The 13510-nt window shown below is 49.9% G+C and overlaps 1 protein-coding gene across 1 annotated transcript in view; it reads right to left on the bottom strand.

Annotated features, from left to right (window-relative positions):
- The window catches only part of LOC120848693, a 56280-nt gene that overhangs the window by 21033 nt on the left and 21737 nt on the right, over positions 1 to 13510 (bottom strand). The gene's annotated exons all lie outside the window — the stretch shown is intronic.

Below are 13510 nucleotides of genomic sequence, written 5' to 3'. Positions count from 1 at the left end.
ACGTAACGTGGGGATCGCAGTACACCCAAGTGACGATATTTGAATGCGGTTCATAGATTGGACTCGAGCATTGCGTGGCACTCGACTTGGGCTCGTGACAATTGCTAGCTCGAGAAGCATTCGGGTAGTCGCCCGTGTCCAATCGCTGCAACGAGGACAACAGCCGAGCCATAACAATGTCTGGAACTCAGCGCGTGTCCTGCGCTTTGCCAACCCCAGCGCGTGGCTATGATCAACACTGGCGGCATATAATCGGCTCCAGATCACGTGGCCGCTTGTTCTTGCTGCGAGTTGAGGGGGTAAACGCTGCTCGTTTTTCTTTAATTTTTTTTCTGAGACTTCTATTGCGCGGGGTGAAAAACGAACGCGTGTTTCATAGGTCATTAACGTTAAGGCCCTGTCACATTGAAGAAACACGCCGGAAACATGAACAAAACATGTTTCTCAACAGTTGGGAAACATGTCGGCTGTCGGCTCTGTTGCCCGACAACCCTGTCACATTGAGGAAACAGCAACACAACATGGGCGACAGCGACAATGTTGTCTCGGTGTGATAGCTTTTGGCAACGGAAACCTCGACAACTTGTGTCGGACGACACGTGTTGCCCATTTCGGTGGCTGAGCGAATTTTTTTCCAGCAACACGGCAACATCTATATTTTTCTGTACAGATAGTCGCACGAGAATACTTCAATAATTGCATGAAGGGCCATTTTAAACGCGGCTTCTTGCGCGGCGGCAGCTGATCGTCAGAATCATCTGAATCGATGGCACTAGATGGCACAAAGAAGCAACAAAGCAGAAGCTGCTGCTGTGGCCGGCGCGTATGCCATCGTGCAAGGGTCTAGCCCTGTAGCAGAACGCAACCGCCAAATCCAGAGAACACGAGATGGTTCGCGCGGCTGATGAATCGACTACGGTAGAGCGACGTCGATGAGACGGCGATCCAAAATGGCAACGATTCAAGGGGCGAGCGGAGCCAGCGGATCTGAGCCTAGCCGCCTATACTTCGTTTCAGCCTCGGTCCAGACGCAGCCGATGCTACAAGCGCGAGCATCTCGCCCAGAACAGTGCTTGCACTGCACGAGCGCGCGTGCTTGGCAGGGATGCTGAAAGCCTGGAGCTCGCGCTTGTAGCTTAGCCGAGCCGGCCGGGCAGACGAGGGCGAGAGAGAGAGGAAGGCAGCGCGCAGGAGAGGAGGCAATTTGTGTTCTTCCAACACGCTTTCTCGGTGTGACAGGATGCTCCCCGAGTGTCGGAGAACAAGTTGGGAAACATGGTTTTCGGACGACAGCAACATGTTTCCGGACTGTTCCTGTTTCCGCAATGTGACAGGGTCCCCGAAAACATGTCTTCCTCGTGTTGAAGGACAAAGTTCTCCGACTGTTTCCGGAGTGTGACAGGGCCTTTAGGGATCCGTTTTAAGCGGTATTTGCGCAAAGTACAAAAATTGTTGCATAGCTCCTTTAACAAGCAAAACTCAATAACCTTTTGTAGATATATAGCGCTAGATTTGCTTGACATGTTTTGTTACTTCCGGTTTAGTTCTTTTATATGTGGTTTGACCTTCTGTAATGATTAGAAATATCTGCTAGTGGAGGATCCTTTATTTTGTTCAGCATCGCCGCGAGGCAGTTACGAAACTCGTTTGGATCTGGCGGCTGCTACCGAGAAAATGTTGAGCTGGTCAGCAAAAGCAAACAAACACTAATATATAAATATTATAGAACATGCCGGCGAGTCGGTCAATTCCTGAAGTTAATGCAAGGGTGCAGTTGAGCAGGTTAAGAATTGACATTAACCCTAGAAAAGGGGGGGGGGGGGGGGGGGCTGAATAGAAGGACACGACAAAACAAATCTCCGAATATAGACATTCGTGTTGTCCTGTCCGCACTCTCCAGGGTTAAACGTGTGAGTTGGTGACCTTCGACATCTTAAAAGCCCAGGTTTCTAAGGCGCGGAAACATTATAAGTACGAATTCGCTTAAGAATGTGTTCAAGTGAATTATAAGTACGAATTCGCTTAGGAATGTGTTCAAGTGAATTATAAGTACGAATTCGCTTAGGAATGTGTTCAAGTGAATGCAACAGACCAGTTTATTACGTCATGTTTATGTTGTTATCAGTGGAAATAAAACCTGGGTTTGGGCTAGTTGGTCCATTACTGAATAAAAGGTTTAAAAGCGCGAACAAACGAGGACAATAGGGAAACACGGACGACAGGACAGGCGCTTCTCGTTTGTTCGCGCTTTTTAACCTTTTATTCAGTTATCGGTGGGTTTATTAAAGAGGACAGGTTTCATTTGACCTCTTTTGGAGTTGAATATTTATGGTAATTACCATTGTTGTTTATAATATTGAGTAGTATGACAAAGATCGGCGCACACGGTAAGAATTAAATCAGCCCGAAGAATCTAAGCTGTTGGATCGTCGGCGTTGGGTTGCAAGCGTAACTTAAGGCAATTTTAGGGCGACGAAGCAGACCTTTGCGATCCAGACAACAGAAGTTTAGCAAGTATCTTAGTCAAGACGAATCTAAAGTTCGTACTGAACATGCTGCGCAGTGCAGCAAATTGATGTATCTTACCTCCTTATTGGATCCGACAACCGCGGCTTATAAAATTGACAAAAAAAGAACACAAAACTGACATTAAAACGCATTCGAGTATCAAAAACCTCGATGCCAACATTGATGTAGAGGCATGATTTGAGGCAGTTTTTGGTGGCTGCCGGAGACCAGCACAGTGCAAATGAGGGAATTGCCCAATTGACATTTTAAGCACAACATAATGATTTTTCCAAGCATTGTAGATCAATCTGTAAAGTTGAACATTTGTTTAAAGTAAAACATAATCTAACAAGAACGGCAGCCGGCGCCATCTCGGTTAACAGCCTGCGTGTCTAGCGCACGGCCTCCACGGCGCTCGGCTGGTGATATTTGATTACCGTTTTTCGGGAAACCCTGACGTAGCGTGGCGCCAGCAGTCTGCAGTAACACGCTGCAGCATAACGCATCGCCAGCATCGCTCTCATGCCTGTATGGATCGAAAGAGCGCGTTTCTTTGGCACAGAAGCGTAAGGCCGTTTTTAGCCCCGACTGCTCTCGTGCAATCGTAAAAATAAGGATCGTTCTCGGGTCACCACAAATAGCCAATGCTGGCAACCGGCACCTCTAGTGAAGAACCCGCTATGGGCCCACTAACTAACTCACGAGATCCCGCGAGGCCCTCGAGGAGAGCAGGTCAGGACCAGATAACACCGCCGCGCATTGCCCGCCTTCGAATAATATGCGGACACCCTAGGAAACAAAGAGGTCTTTGTGTAGCGCCGCGGAGTCATATAGTGTGACGAAACGCTGCGGCCGCGGCCCGTACTACAAGGCGCGCGTGAGCACACTCTTCTGTGGGCAGGTTAAGATTACAGTAGGTCACGCTAACACACTCGACCCGCAATCCCGTACTTTTTCTGACGTTATACACATGAACAATGAATGTCCGTTCACATTGCTTACGTTGCGTTATGTTACGAGGGCTTGCGTCTGTTCACGTCCCTGTCCCCAGGACACGCGCGCTTTGATTGAAGCCCGGCTTCACACGAAGCACGCGTGCGTCGTACTTTCGTGCTTTGCGTGCTTCGTACTTCATACGAACCACGGAAAATTTAAGGAGTATCCTTGCACGCAACATATGAAGCCAGGATGTCCCGATGCCACATAACGTAACGTAAGAAAATTTCAGCAAACACCTTTGTTTGAATGCGCCTTAGATGTTTAAAAGAAAACAAGGAATATTACACAGTCGAAAAGAAACCATTCTTAGCGTTTTGACACCACGCTAAATGTGGTGTTTTACTTTCTTTTTTTTACGCTTTCTGAGCGCTTGTGAGCATATGCTGACAAAGGATTATTCACCGTTTTTGTTTAAAAAATTACATCAATTGAGGCTAGCAAACGCTTCTTCGCGGATTGGAAAAGCGAGCAAAGTACCCGCCACACGCGCGAACGCTGATGATGGTACTTGCCAAAATCTCATGGTTTACAAAATGCTGGGCTGTGAAGATCGCATACTGAGCACAGCTCAGCACCACTCGTGGAGGTAGGAATAGGAGGAGGCGACACACCGGCTCAACCCAGCCAAACGAGAAAATCTCAAGTGAAGCCGGAAGTAGAGGTTGTGGTCGGTGGGAACGTGAGATGACGTTCAAATGTAGTTTTTCCTTATGCAGTTCGAGCTATGCTCGTAAAATGATGCAGTTCGCGGTGACATCAAAATGTCGTCACGATACACTTTGACGATGCAGTTAACTGAGTGGTCGAGAAGAAGCCGGAGATCGTTCTGTATCGTAAAAGATGACGACCCTAACAAATGCATCTCTACTGCTGGGTTCGCCAGCAGATCGAGTTTTAGAGATAACCGGGATGCTTTCGAGACGAGCGATGCAAGGTTGTGGGCGAATACCGGCCTGACCAAAGGGGTGACTCGCTTGCTGTGCGACCAGCTTCGCGGAAAGCTCCAGCGGCGTCGCGAAGGGCCCCGTGTGGTAACGGTTGACCAACACGTCCTCGAATATTTACGCGTCCCTACGCCGCTAGCAGCTTCCAGCGAACCGTCGGGAGCAGGGTGTAAGATAGACAGGTGGGGAAACGAGAGCCAAATGAGCGACCGCATGGTGTCCCCCTCGGTTTTCTCTTTTTCTGTGGCGCCATCTATGTGGAGCACCACGAACTCTCACTCCGGGTGGGCGAGCGGTGGCGACCGGCTAAACTGGCGGAGGTGATTTCTCGTGGATTTTCAATGAAGAAATGTCGTGCTCTCGGTTTATTTTTCGCACTCTCCCATAGACTTCCATGCAAATTCGATTCCCATTTTTTTTCTTTTCGTTGCAGCGCCATCTGTCGCAAATCGGGGGTACCCGCAAGCAGACGAGTACACAATCCGGTCACGGCGCTGCGGTAGGCTTCTATGGGCCGTTTTCTCACCTGTCTATCTTACACCCTGGTCGGGAGTGACGAAAACATTGGTGTTCACCAGTGCTCTGTGAGTCGCGTACTTGTTGACGTCACCAAAGCTATCGACTGCTTCGGATCAAAGTGGCTGTTTTCCCAGCAAACTCAAGCAGAGAAGGCGCTCACAAAAAGGAAGTTCTTCGAGCGATGAAAGTTCAGCGGCGTGATCAATAAAAATTCTAAATACTCTTACACGATTCAACACGATTGTGTTTTCATTTGAGTGCACCCCATATAAGCAATTTGGCTGAGCGAAAAGCCAAGCAACTGTAACAGGCTTAAGTTAAACTAGTTTGTTCATACTTTAGGTGTATATATATATATATTGGGTGATTTCATCTCAAATCGAGAAAAGGAGACTGTTAGTATCAGGATCGCTGCTTTCTACGCTCCTCGAATCTTCAAATATTTTTGTGGAAAATCAGCCATTCCCTGTCGACCACTGCCACTTCAGGGGCTCACGGCTACCTACTGGGTCCTTGGAACCCGAAGGTAGTACATGGAGGCTTTTTCGGACTCCACAACTTCGACATATGACTCACTTAGGCAAGCCTGGAAAAAGCGGTGACGTTTTTCCTCAATGCCGCAAGAAAGATGCATTGACCGTAGATAATATGCGTCCACGTAACCCAGTAAAACGTAGAAAAGAAAAGAGATGATGAAGACAATGAAAGCGTCTTTTCAGAATCTACGATAATTGTCGACGATAGTAACAATGGTGACCTAATGGATGACAACGAAGATGACTTCATCCTCGTGGAACATCGCCGTAAACGAATCACTGGCGTGCCACTTCTCTTGACTCCAAAGGATGAGGACGAGGCTTGCCGCCTACAGCAGCAGAACCCATTGCACCTCAGCAGCGCGATCAGCGCAGCAGCAGGTGGGAAACTACTGTGCTACCATTTCACGGCACGTAGAGGTCTCCGTGCGGAGGTCGCCAAACAGGAAGCAGTCAGACGATTCCTAAAAGTGAAGAATCTGTGTGGCATTGAAGTTCAAGCTTCCGTGTCCACAACATATCTACAAAATCACGGACTCATCAAGCGAGTTCTCGAGTGGTACTCCGACGCTCAGCTGTTAGATTACCTTGCGCCAGAGTGAGTGATTGCTGTCCGACGTCTCTTTCACCAACATGGTCAGCCCGGAACCGCAGCTATTGCAACGGACAAAGTTCTCCTAACCTTCCGTCCAAACACTGAAAGACCTTGCCAGGTAAATCTTGGCTTCACAAAACATGACGTAGTAGAGCACGTAGTGGCCCCACCACGCTGCTTCAAGTGCCAAGCCATAGGACACGTAGCAAAATACTGCAAAAAGGAAACAAAGTGTAAGAAATGTGGAGGTCCCCATGACATAACATCTTGCTCTAAGGACGTCACCGTAAAATGTGCCAACTGTGGTGATCCTCACCCCGCAAGCTACGTTAACTGCAAGGTTCGACTTGCAGCACTGGCACGTGCTAAAGCATTCCTTCGTGGACCAAAACTACAGAAACAGGAAATTAATTTTTCAGCACGCCCAGATGACTTCCTACTGCTTTCCCAGATTGAAAATGCCTCGTCGAAACCACCAACTATCTCCCAGCCTGGTAAACCAAGAAATAATTCTCACGGAGGAAGTCAAAGAAGCCTGGAGCAAAAAGGTAGAGAGACGCTCTTTCAGACGCACGTCCGAACGACTGCGACGTTATATCATCAAAAGAGATCATGACACCTGCAGCTTCGAGGACCTCCACCAGCGTCGGAGCAAGTGGTTCAACTGAGGAATCAAAGGTGATTAAAGCTTCTCCGGCAAGCACTACACTTCCTGAGCGTGGAGATGCCTGTGAGAATCCCAAAACTATAATCGTAAAAGCAGTATTTGCAACTATTAGAAAAGTCATGGAAGGTCTACCAGCAGGCGAGGGCAAAACGGCCCTTAAGGGTATATTGTGCCTAGAGGCCCTCCTTGAATTATAATCAAGAAAATAAATTGTCACAACCGGCAACTTGAAGACAATACACTCCGACAATGTAAGACCGAAAAACTGCAGACACAGATAACAAATCAATATGACTGTTAAACAAGAATTCCCAACAATACTCCAATGGAACTGCAGAGGTCTGAATTCAAAACTCTCCGAAATCAAATTATATATCAAACAGTCACCAGTACAAGTTTTGGCTTTCTCGGAGGCTGGCCTTCGGAGTGGTTGCTCTTTATTTAGGTACAAGACTTACACGTGCCCATCAATTTCGACTTTTCTGAATGGGAGCGCAGCCCTTTTTATTCGCCGAGAGCTTTTCCCAATGTCGAATCCCAACCACTGATCTATGTACGGAGGACGCAGAATTTGTTGCAGCTAAGGTACGCATTGGAAAGGAAACGGCACTTGTTGTCTCTCTATACATACGTCCCGGAAGCAGCACTGACATGTTCGACCGCTTCCAAAGCTGGTGTCTACAACATCGCCAAGACCTTATTATATGCGGAGGCTTCAACGCGCATCATACAATGTGGGGTAACGTACGATCAGATAGCCGAGGAAGGAACCCTCCGAAAGCAAAAACGCAGGGCGTGGTTTATAAGATCCCTTGTGTAGATTGTCCAGCCACTTACATCGGCGAGACAAAAAACTTTAATGAAAGAATACGCCAACACAAAAACGACGTTCGCAAGCTCGACCACGAGCACAGCGCAGTCGCTGAGCACTGCGAAGTCAAAGACCACCGGATCGATTTCGGCAACACCAGCATTATCGACGCAGAGACTAACAACCGACATAGGCTTTTCATCGTGTCCTGGCACATTCAAATGACGCCAGAAAACATAAACTGGTGCCTTGGTGCTTTACCAACAATGTATGTGAACGGGCTTCCCCATATTCGTGAAATAAAAAGATCGAGAAATGCGCCACATCTCTGAGAGAAGAAAAAAAAAAAAGACCGAAAAACGCCGCTCCTCAACGGCCACAGTCGCCCCTGACGAAGAACCAAGTCGGTTCGAAACGTAGGGCTCCTACATGTTTAGGAATTGGGTGGTTGCCATATTTTAATTATTTAATTTCCCAACCAGAGGGATTTCTCTCGAATGTTTAGTTTCAAATATATGTTGTAAATTCGCAAGCTGTTGAGTGACTCTATCCGCACGCTAATGATCGGTGTTCACAAAATACGTAAAAGTGGCAAATTGTTGCGTGTACGTTTATACAGCCGGAAGTTAGTCCGCCTCAATGGGCGTCTGGGGTCTCGGCTGTAGATGAGCAATTTAGCCAGTGCGGTACAACCGCTAGCCTGGGGTCTTTACCGTGCATCACGCAGTAGTGATACACGACCGCACGCTGGTACGATGCTCATCCAGATTGAAACGGGCAGGGGTGGGGATTGAGCCCAGGATCCCTGAGGTCTGCAGCACAAGCTTTCGCTCCTCGTGCTCCGAGCTGATGTGCGCTAGACCACTCGGCCACCGATCCCCCCTCGTTTAAAGCAACGCTACTGGAGCAAGCTCAGTTTCGCGGCACCCTGGCACCCTATTCTCGCCTGCAGAGGCGAGTGGCCCAATTGGCGGTCACGAGAACTATACGCTGCAGTCGGTTGATTGATTGATTGAAAACGTTTATTTTCCATAAACTAAGGGATGAAGAATAAGGGCGGTGTCGGTGGTGACGGCGACCTGGACACTCTTGGCACTATGCTACATACTATATACACTACATGTGAACATCGAATTTCGTCTCAAAGATAAAGTCCAAGATACTCTTCAGGATGTTCACGTTGTCTGGTTGTCTTGGAGGTGGGCGCACCCATTCCTCCAGCGATGTGATGTCTGTGGGCTTGTGCTTTGTCCTCAAGTCCTTGTAGTATGGGCAGTTCCATAGAAGGGGGACAGTGTCCGCCTTTGCTGTTCCGTTGCATTTTACGCATGTGCCTGATCGTCCTTTACCCCACCGGGCAATCCGGGCCGGAGTGGGATTGGCGTTGTCTTGTATGCGAGTGAGGATTACTCGTCCTCTTCGTCCTAATCCCCCTGGAAGGGGATCCGGATCCGGGGGCAGGCTTTCCCACAGGCGATGCTTGTATTGCTCTTTGATGCGAAGCTTTTCTTCACCGGGGTCGTAGTTTTTTTCGTCCGCGGACTCCTGTGCTTGATTACAAGCGATGGAGTAGCCGTGGTCCAGCTGGTGTGAGGGCATAGCGGATTGCTCGCGGAGGGAGATAACGGCGACGCGAGCAAGCTGATGTGCCTTTTCGTTGCCTTGGATTCCGGCGTGACCCGGAACCCAGCTGATAATAGTCTTCGTCCCCTCCAAGAGGAGACGAGCAGCAATTTTCTTTATTTTCCTCACCCTTCGGCACGGGCTGTTGGCTTTTTTACATTCTGTGACTGCTTCCTTAGAGTCGGAAAAGATGTGTAGTTCTTTTGGTCTGGTGGTGGAGTCCTCCAGGACAGATTCTAGGGCCACTTGAATGGCCCCTAGTTCCCCTCCTCGAACTGTCATGCTAGTTGGAAGTTGCGTGCTCGCATCGACCTGGATCTCCGGAAAGCAGGCTACTGCCGCCCCGGGGCCGTCGTTGCCGAGAGAAAAATCCGTGTATGCAGCGAGTATGGTACTTGGATTTGTCCAGGATTCGACCATTTTGTTGCGGGCTTTTACAAGACTCTCTTGCTTCTGTGTGTCGCCCTTCCTGAGCTTCCCCAGGGGTTTGTGTTCCACGATGTCCAGCAAATCCTCCCAGGGGGGAAGCTGTTCCGGGAGTGCTGGCCAATCCTCTTGTTTACTGCCGAGTCGGCAGAGAATCTCTCTGCCTTGTCTAGAGTGTTTCAGTCGGTCCCAATGGGCCCGACCTCGCGCATGCACCGTGTCGTAGAGTGAGTTGAGTTGAGCCTTCTCCTTGAGTCTTGGAAGTGCCGTGTAAGCCGGTAGACCGGTGATTACGCGCATCGCTTGGTGGTTTAGCGTCTCCAGTTTTTTCCATTGTGCTTTGGTGAGCCTGCAGTGAGTCGCGCCGTAGCAGACGCGTGACACCACGAGCGCCTTGACCATCCGTCTGGCCACTTCTTCTGTTGCTCCTCCTTGTGCCGAGCAGATGCGGTGAATAACGTTCAGGGCCGAGTTGCATTGCTTGATATTTTGTCGAAGCCAGAGGTCTGCTCCACCAGTCTCATGTATTAGGAGCCCTAGGATCTTGACTGATGGCGCTGCGACGATCCTCTTCCCTGCCAGCACCAGGTTGAAGGCGTCGGAAATCTTGGCTTCGCGTAGCCGTTTCGGGGCAAGAACGACGAAACTGGTCTTCTCTGGTGACGCTTGTAGCCCGACGCGACGAAGATGATTCTCTATCGTATCAAGGCCGGCTTGCAGCGTGTCTTGTTGTTGGGATAGGCTCGATTCTCTCGTCCAGATTGATATATCATCTGCATATATCGTAAACCCAAGTTGTGGCACCTTGTAAAGTTCGTGTGGGAGTGCTGCCATGACTATGTTGAATAGCATAGGCGATAATACAGATCCTTGAGGTACCCCTACCCGGTTCGCCCTTGGTTCGCTGTGACTAGAGCCACACTGAACCGAGTACGTTCTTCCCGCAAGGAAAGCCCGGATAAAGTTGAGCGGTCTCCCACCGAGGCCGAGTTGTTGTGCCTCGCGAATGACTGCGGCGTGGGGAACCGAATCAAACGCCTTCTTGACGTCCACCGTAACAATGGCACGCACGGCTCGGCGTGTGGCTGTTGTGATGACTCCCGCCGATATGAGCGTTAGGCTCTCCTGCGTGCTTAGGCCGGGCCGGAACCCAGTCTGCACGGAGTGGAAAGCCCCGGTCGTCTCAAGGAGCCATTCGATACGCCGCAGAACCATTCTCTCCATGACCTTACACGTGCACGACGTGAGGGAGATGGGTCTATAGTTTGCAAGGTCACCTTTGTCTTTCCCTGGTTTAGGAATGGGAATCACTGCAGAGTGTTTCCAATCTTGCGGTAGTTGTCCCGTCTCCCAGGTCTGATTGATCTGGCACAGAAGCTCTTGTCCGATGAGGTCAGGTAAATTCCGTAGCATGTTCGTGGTGACTTGGTCGGGCCCTGGTGCGGTGTTGGCTTTCCCAGAGTGCAGGGCGCTCTCCAGCTCTCCCCTTGTGAATGGTCTGTCTAGATTTGAGTCTGGTGCAAGCACTTCTTGCGCGTAGGAGTCATAGTCAGAGGAGTCGGCCGCCGGTTGCGGAAAGAACAAGTCCCCCGCCATGACCGTCAGCTCCTCTTCCGTCTTTCCTATCTTGAGTGCAAGGGTGCCGGTAGCAGCCTTTGTCCTCTTTTTTCCAAGCATGGAGCGGCTGGTGGCCCAGAGTCGAGCCACCGACGTCTTCTCGGAAAGCGTCGAGCTGTAATCTAACCACCGCTGAAGCCCAAGCTTCTGGGCGTAGACTTTAGCCTCAACCGTCGCTCGCGTAATGTTGCGTCTTTTGATTGGAGTGCGTGGTCCCTTTCTGTAAGTCTGCACCGCTCGCAGGCGGTGAGCCCAGAGCTGCAGCAGGCCCAAATCGGGTGTAGGCGCGTCTTCATCCACTTTGGTCTTGATTGTGGCTTTTTCAATTGCGCACCGAAGTCTTAGATCTAGGGGGGCGGCCTCCATAGTCTCGTCCTTCAATGTTTGCCTGAACTTATCCCAGTATATTGTCTTAACTTGTCGTTTCTGCGCTGGCCCGTCGCGTGTCTTCCGAGTTAACGAAAATTGAAAAGTGATTGGAAAATGATCACTCCCTTAGTTGTCTGGAAGGCACTTCCATTTGTGATGCTGTATGTAAGGATTCGCTACCCAAGTAAGGTCCGGGGTAGTGTCCTTCTGGCCGGCGCCACCGATCCTCGTCTTGATTCCTTTTTTGTAAGTTAGATGCATCTGGTAGTTGCTCATCTCTTCGATGAGCTTTTCCGCTCCGCCTCCGCTGCTTGCGTAACCCCAAAGAGTGTGCTGTGCGTTGAAATCTCCTGCGTACAACTTGTGGTCCCGTGGGTACAAGTTGTGCAGATAGGCCACCCAGCCGTAGTCCCGTGGAGTACCTCCTCCTCGCCTTGGTCTGTAGTACGCCGAGACGACTACCAGGTTTTGGAGCTGGTACGATACCCTGATGGCAACCACCTCCTGATTCTCAGTGCAAAACTTTGTAATGTTTATTTGGTGCCGATGCCAGTCCTGGCGAACGTACACCATGGCCATCCCGGGAGGGTCAACGAGGTGTCCGTTCGCCCGCCCTGGTATCGATGGACTTGAGTATGATTCGTACCCTTGGAGTACAATGTTTGTTGTGTTCGTCTCTTGCAACAGCAGGACGTCAGAGCGTTCTGATGGTCTGTCTACGTACCTTGCCTTGAGCTCCGCCGCCCTGCCTCGGAGCCCCCGACAATTCCGTTGCAGGACTTTTATCATTTAATGAATGCTTGCAAGGCTTGTAGTACGGCGGTATTCCGTGCTTTTCTTTCTAGTTGTTCTTCAGTATGCTTCGCAATGGCTTCCGTCTCTGCTCGGAGGTAGAGATAGAGGTTCCTGAAGTCAGGTGGTGCTGCTCCATCGTGCTTCGAGGAATCAGAACACTTCTTCCCGTTCTTTACTTTATCTGCCCAACTTCTTCCACTCGGGGGTACTGGAATCTTAATCAGTCGTTCCCGCGGGCCAAGGTGCAGATGTGTTTGCTGTTTTTGCTGCTTGCGAAATCGCTGGTGTTCCTCTCGCATCTTCATGCTGGTTGCTTTCCTTATGGGACAGCTGTTGCTGGTTGCTAAGTGTCCTGCTTTCTTGCATCCCTGACAGAAGGGTGTGTCTCCAGCGCATTGCATCCCTCCAGTGTCAGGGACGAGAACCATCGCATGTTTCGCCTGGCCACACGTCGTACATACCCCTGAATTGGGGCAGATGTCCTCCTTATGGCCGAGGCAGTGGCAGTTGGCGCACACCACCGCTTTTGGTTTGTAAGGGAAAACCCGCTTGTAAATATTCCCGTATAGGATCGATCGCGGCAGTTGATCACCATCAAAGGTGATAATTGCCTTGTTGGTCTTGCCAACCCGGCGCGCTGCAACGATCTGGATCTTATTCGATTCTAGTTCGTTGTTTAGAGTGTGGTCGTCTCTGTCTTGGGTTAAGGAAAAAAGGTCATAAATGGCCCCCTTGACATACGTATTGCCGTACGTGCGAAACACTTGCACGGGGATCTCCTTGAGGTCTTCTGCTTGTATCGTTTTGATTTCTTGGATGTGGCGGTCCACTTCCTCCGAGTCAGTACGAATCGAAATGATGTTGGCGTTTTCTAGAAGGTGGAGCGTGAGTGCGACTTTCTTGTCAGGCAGGTATTTACAGCACTGCATTTTAATGACTGGAGGTATGGCTTGATCGAAGTCTGGCTTCTGGTAAGTCTCACTTTCAGTTCAAAAAATCGATTGAAGGTCTTGTTTGGTGGTTTCAGCACATCCGCAGGTTCTTCGCGAGCTCGCTTAGGCGCGCGCTTCTATGTGACGTGTTTCCACGGATCTCCGGTGT

Source organism: Ixodes scapularis, unplaced genomic scaffold (genome assembly GCF_016920785.2).
Source record: "Ixodes scapularis isolate PalLabHiFi unplaced genomic scaffold, ASM1692078v2 PGA_scaffold1__304_contigs__length_218370807, whole genome shotgun sequence".
NCBI classification, from domain to species: domain Eukaryota; kingdom Metazoa; phylum Arthropoda; class Arachnida; order Ixodida; family Ixodidae; genus Ixodes; species Ixodes scapularis.
This window is presented reverse-complemented; position numbering and strand designations above follow the sequence as displayed.